Genomic DNA, 5,971 nt, shown 5'->3' with positions numbered 1-5,971 from the left:
AATAGTCTCTCTATTGTGCTGGAGTTCCTTTGACATTTTCATTTTGGCATAATTATCCTATGTAAAAGCGGCCTATTTTTTTTTCTGAGCTGGAAAACAAAACAAAAAACCTGAGAACCAATACTGTGCGAAGTGTTATCCAAGCAGAAAGGCAAGAGCTGGGTATGTGTTGCATCCAGTGTTTGAAGCCTGGAAACACTGGCACGTGGCACATTTTAAAATCGGTTCATAATAGTTCCTATAAGGCTCTGCGGTCTTGATAGGCTGTAAAAGCATTAGACAACCAAACATAGCAACTGAGCTTTGTGAGATAGGGAAGTGTTAATTATCTCAATTTTATAGATGAACACGTTTAAACCTTCTGGAAATTTTCTTCTTCACTTGCATGCTCATTTAATCCAACTGGCAAAGGGGAAAATGTTGTCATTCAGTAATCTTGCCTCCTGCTCCGTTCTCCTTGTTCTGCCCCTTTCCCTGTGAAATGCAACATTGTCTATAAAATATCACCAGCTGACACGATTTAATTTTGAAATTCCAAAAGATTAGGACAATACCTTTTGGGGGCCAACCAAAATGTCGTGTTAGGGTGTGCATGCGTTCAAAGGGCCCCAGAACTCCACAAGGGACTACAGTCAGATTACAAAGTGCATAACCAGTTCTGCAAACATGATAATATAAATCCACTCCCCTTCCCAGTGGGGAGGAGTTGCGGTGGACCACGTGGCCATCCACTCCCCTCCTGGAGGTCCCCGGCCACGTCATTGTTCCAGCCAGCCAATCTGCTGGCTCGGGGGGGGGGGCGGCATGGCCATGCCCCATTTAAACCGTGGTGACTGGGTTCTATACTGTGAAGATGGCCTATTTCATGCCAATGGCGAATATCTTTCCTATTGGGGAAACAATGTTTGGTTGGCCAGTATTGCAGAAGGCATAAAATATTGGTTGCAGGTGTGAGGGTATTTGGTGGTGAGCTTTGGGCTCAAGTGGTGGTTAGGCATTGGTTGATCCTGTGATGGGGGAGGGGAGGTGTAGCCATCACCTGCCTTTCCAAGTTTAAGGGTATTCCGTTAAAGGAATCCGGTGGTGTGGATCTCATCCGAAGCCCAGGGCAGGGCTAGGGCCATTCCACGACCCCTCCGGGAACCCAGGGGGCGCTCAAGTTGGTTTGCATTGACGGAGCTCCCCCTACTGGTGGTTGACCCTTACAGGACTCCGTATGTGATGGGCAAGAGTCAGATATAGTTGGGCCAATTCCAATGCCTAACCAATACCGCTCACATTCTGTAACCAACAAAGTTGTGGCCTAAATATGCCCGATAACCATTAACCCAGTATGTGTGTCCTTGTGTCTTATTCATCAATGGGGGGGGGCAGCTATGGGGTCTCGACACGCAATCACATTAATTAAAACACACAGTCAAACAATCCTATTAAAACATTAGAAATATAAATATCCACAATGAATAGCTGTTAAAAAACCCCAACAACCCAAGGCGGGGGTGGAGAGGGGGGGAGCTGGTGGTGTTAATCAAGACATCCATGCCTATGTTGGTACGTTTTAAGATAGCATATGATGACTTGTGAGGGGAGTTGGAAGCAGTGGTATTGCACTAGTCAGAACAGGGATGGGTCAAGGCAGTGGTGAATTTGAGAGAGCTCTGGGGAGGAGGGTGGCCCAGCAGGTGCATGTGAACCTGTTGGACTGCAGCCACCAGCCCAGAGCTCCTTCACTGCTGTCCTGCTTAGTCCTGCCCCATCCTGACAAGTGCAGTGGCACCACCAGGAGATGCCACTGACTCTGCCCACCCCCCTCACAAACCATCACTAAGTTTTATGTATGTTGTACCATGAATAAACACATCAAGTCTGAACCCTCCATTTTAGGAGTACACGGAAAAATGTGTAGTGTGAATTTTTCAAGACCTACATTCTTCTTTGGCGATCCCTCATAGCTGAGTAAGATTGTCTTCCATGAACAGTGAATCTGTGGAGGCCAATTCTGGATCCACATGTCCTTCCACAGTGGGGACATAGGTTTCTGGGTGGGAGATGATCACCGTGAGGGTTTGCCAAATGTGCCTTCCTCTTAGCACGTTTCCCCCTTTCATCCTGAGTCTTCAAAGTGCAGGACACCTTCTGCTCTGGTCAGACCTCACCTGGAGTACTGTGTCCAGTTCTGGGCACCACAGTTCAAGAAGGACACTGACAAACTGGAACGTGTCCAGAGGAGGGCAACCAAAATGGTCAAAGGCCTGGAAACGATGCCTTATGAGGAACGGCTAAGGGAGCTGGGCATGTTTAGCCTGGAGAAGAAGAGGTTAAGGGGTGATATGATAGCCATGTTCAAATATATATAAGGATGTCACATAGAGGAGGGAGAAAGGTTGCTTTCTGCTGCTCCAGAGAAGTGGACACGGAGCAATGGATCCAAACTACAAGAAAGAAGATTCCACCTAAACATTAGCAAAAACTTCCTGACAGTAAGAGCTGTTCGACAGTGGAATTTGCTGCCAAGGAGTGTGGTGGAGTCTCCTTCTTTGGAGGTCTTTAAGCAGAGGCTTGACAACCATATGTCAGGAGTGCTCTGATGGTGTTTCCTGCTTGGCAGGGGGTTGGACTCGATGGCCCTTGTGGTCTCTTCCAACTCTATCATTCTATGATTCTATAAAGGCTGTGCTCCAATTGGAGAATTGTAATTGTAATATGTTCTCCATATTACAGCTTTATTTGTCAGCGAGCTGTGATTCGCTGCTCTTTCTTCTGAGCATAATCAGTAGCATACATTAGATGGGCAGGTGTTTGTGTGAAATGATCCTTTCTTCCTGTGCACGATTGAGAATAGTTTGTATTTAAACAGCTTCTTGGCAATGGAAATTCTGTGACTCAGACATTGCTGTGGTCTCACAACACTGTAATTGTCATAAGCGTGTACACTGCATTTAAGGCATGCCTCTCATGCATTGTACTGCTTTCACTGTCTGTATGAAAACCTTCAGACTGGTGATTAACTCAGTAAACTCTGCCTCTAGCCCAAGGACCTGTGAAAAAAGGGTCTTTTTCTTAAAATGTGAATGCAATGTGATCTAAGCACTAAAAAGTCACAGCACCAATAGTTAACTCTAAGAACATTTAATGATAGGCCACAGAAGATCAGCCTACAGGCAGTTTCTGTCATTACTCCTCTGCAGTGTTGCTGTCTAAATTAATAAACTTTTCATGCACCAAATTTCAATTAACAGGGAGCATATCTTTCAGATTTGAAATCAAATCAGGCATAGGCACGTAACAGCTCTGAGGCTGTAGTTAAGAGAGCACAATCTTTACGATGTCATATGGTTCTCTTATAGCCTAGCTTTTGCTCCCAAATAAGTATCAATATGTATCTGCAGGGGCATGGTTGGGGTTAACCCTTCACTACACCCAACACTCCCCCCCAACATGAACCCTGAATCTCCCCAAGTGCCCCAAGTATTTCTGGGTGGGCAACGAATTTGGGGAAAATTGAACTGGGAATGAACTGAGTGGTATTCTGGGTGGTATACTGATTTGAGGGATACATCCATTTCAGAAGACATCCATACAGGATAAGTGGGAGGTAGTGAAGGGAGATAATAAAAGGGAACTTGAATTGGTTTGGAGCAGGATCTCGTAGGAAGTTAATTGGGGGTAAATGAATGGAAGAGAAATGGATGGGGTGATGTAGGGTGTGCTGCAAATTAGCTGATGACTCTGGGGAGGTTCGTTGATGTGTCTTTTGTGACATTTATAAATCTAAATTTTCATCCACACATTTAAATTAACATATGCAATTTTTACATAATTTTGTATCTGGGGGCCCCCTGCCCCAAATCATTAAATGTTTTAGTAATGCTGGTTTCTCTCTTATGCGTGAGAGAAAAACACACCTACCGCATTAAAGCAACCATCGTTTGCATTCTTATTTGCGATCAATAGCTAGGTTATAAGAGATTCATGGAAAGTAGCTTGATGCTATGGTATATATGTAAACAGATGAGGTTGATTTTGGAGCCTGTACAGAGGGGCGCAAGTTCAGTTCAGGCAAATTCCAGGAAAAGTTGTCGAATTTCAGTGTCCAGACCTTGTCCAAGATTTACGTGAGACCAGACCTAGGAGGAACGTGGCACCTGGACAACCTATGATAGTTGATAAAGAGCTATAGGTAGTTTATCCACCCATTCTTAGCAGGAATGGGGAAGCTGTCAGGTGATGTCAGTATTAAAAACACCAATAAGGGGCTAAACTCTGCTGTAAGAGATGCTACCTGGATAACCCAAGCTCTAGGTCAAAATATGCCAGAGACAAGAGCAGAGGTTATTCAGCATTGCCAGCAAGTCGAAATTCCACAACCAGCTCCTTCTGGCAATAATGGTGATCATAAATGTTGCTTAGCACAAAGAACCTTCAGCTGTCTTGGAAGGACTCTTTACTCTGAAGGTCTCCAGAGCCCATTCTTCCAGGATAGCTCTTTAAGGGAGTCCTTCAGTATCCCAAGAAGGGCTTTTTATGAGTTGTCTGTCATTGCTTCAGATTCATTCCTGACATGAAGCCACAAGGGCCCCATTCATAAAGGATTTGTACATCATCACAGTATATGTCCTCTGTTCTTTTCGACATTTCCAGGTGGCAATAAACTTGTGCTACCAAAACCCCCCCACCATTCTGTCTTTCTAACCAATTTGTAACTCTCTTAGGTGGCAAGACCTCATTTACCTCCATCCCGGATGTAAACTGTCTACAAAGAGAGTGTGAAGGGAAGATACAGATAATAGAAGATCTGGCCCATAGAACCAGAACCCTCTCTAAAGCTTTTTAGATTACAATAGAAAGGTTAACAAAAAAAGGAAAAAGAAGGCCAATTCATAAGCCATGGGTTCAAGGTCTAGCCACTTGCTTCTAATGTAGGCTTAAACTGTAAACAAGCTGAGATTTCACACATCACTGAAAACTTTCATTAAGCAGAAGTAGAACCTTGAGATAACAGCTTCTTTGTATCTTATCAGTGGTCCATTTAATCCAATACAGTCTTTAGCAGTAGTCAACAAGATGCTTTTTGAAACCTGCAAACAAAAGGAGATAAATGAAGTTCCATGTTACCTTTCATGGCTAATAGCCATTGATAAGTCTATCTTTTATTCAGTTTCCTTAAAAAGAAAAGAAAAGCTAATGGTTATCACTACATGTCGTATCAACAAATTCCACACATTTATTACAGATTTCATGAAGTATTTCCTTTTATTTGCTCTCAATACCAATCAGTTTTATTGAAGGGTCCTGAGTTCTGATGATGTGGTATTTTAGAGAGAGAGAAAGAGAGTCTAATTGTGTGTGTGCATGCACACACGCGTACACAGAAATGGAAAATGACTTTAAATGTGGATAGTGCTGTAAAGGAAGCATGAATACCTTGTAGGAATGGGCCAAGCTGCCAATTTCAGTTTCTCATTTTCCAATCTCAAATTCAGTTCTCCACATTTCTACAACAGTGTGATTTTTTTTTAAGTTCTCATGAAAATTCAGCAGCATTTTCATGTGAATTTCTCCTAAGACACACATTTTTGTTTGCAGTTTTGCCTAAGATAAACTTTTTCCCTTATATAATGCATTTTTGGGTCTGTTATTTCTACTAATATATGCATTTTTATGCACACTTTATTTAGCACATTCATTTTTGTGCACATTGCTTGGCTGGAGAACTACACTGCAAAATTTGGAGAAGTGTGAATTCTGAAAGAAAGATTCAGGTCATGTATTGTTTCAGAAACTTCAAATTAGGTAAGTTCACCTTTCAGTGCAAACTGGGTCAAATTTCTCTCCCATCTCTAGTGCCTTGTAGTTCATGTTAATGCAATACATTAATCTTGCCTGGAACATTCAAGAGCCAGTAGTGATATTAGCTCACAATTTGCAGAAAAGAATGGGCATCTACCTCCAATAAGATATTGGGATTGGT

This window comes from Podarcis bocagei, assembly GCF_964188305.1.
Source record: "Podarcis bocagei genome assembly, chromosome: 5".
Classification (NCBI taxonomy): Eukaryota; Metazoa; Chordata; class Lepidosauria; order Squamata; family Lacertidae; genus Podarcis; species Podarcis bocagei.
This window is presented reverse-complemented; position numbering follows the sequence as displayed.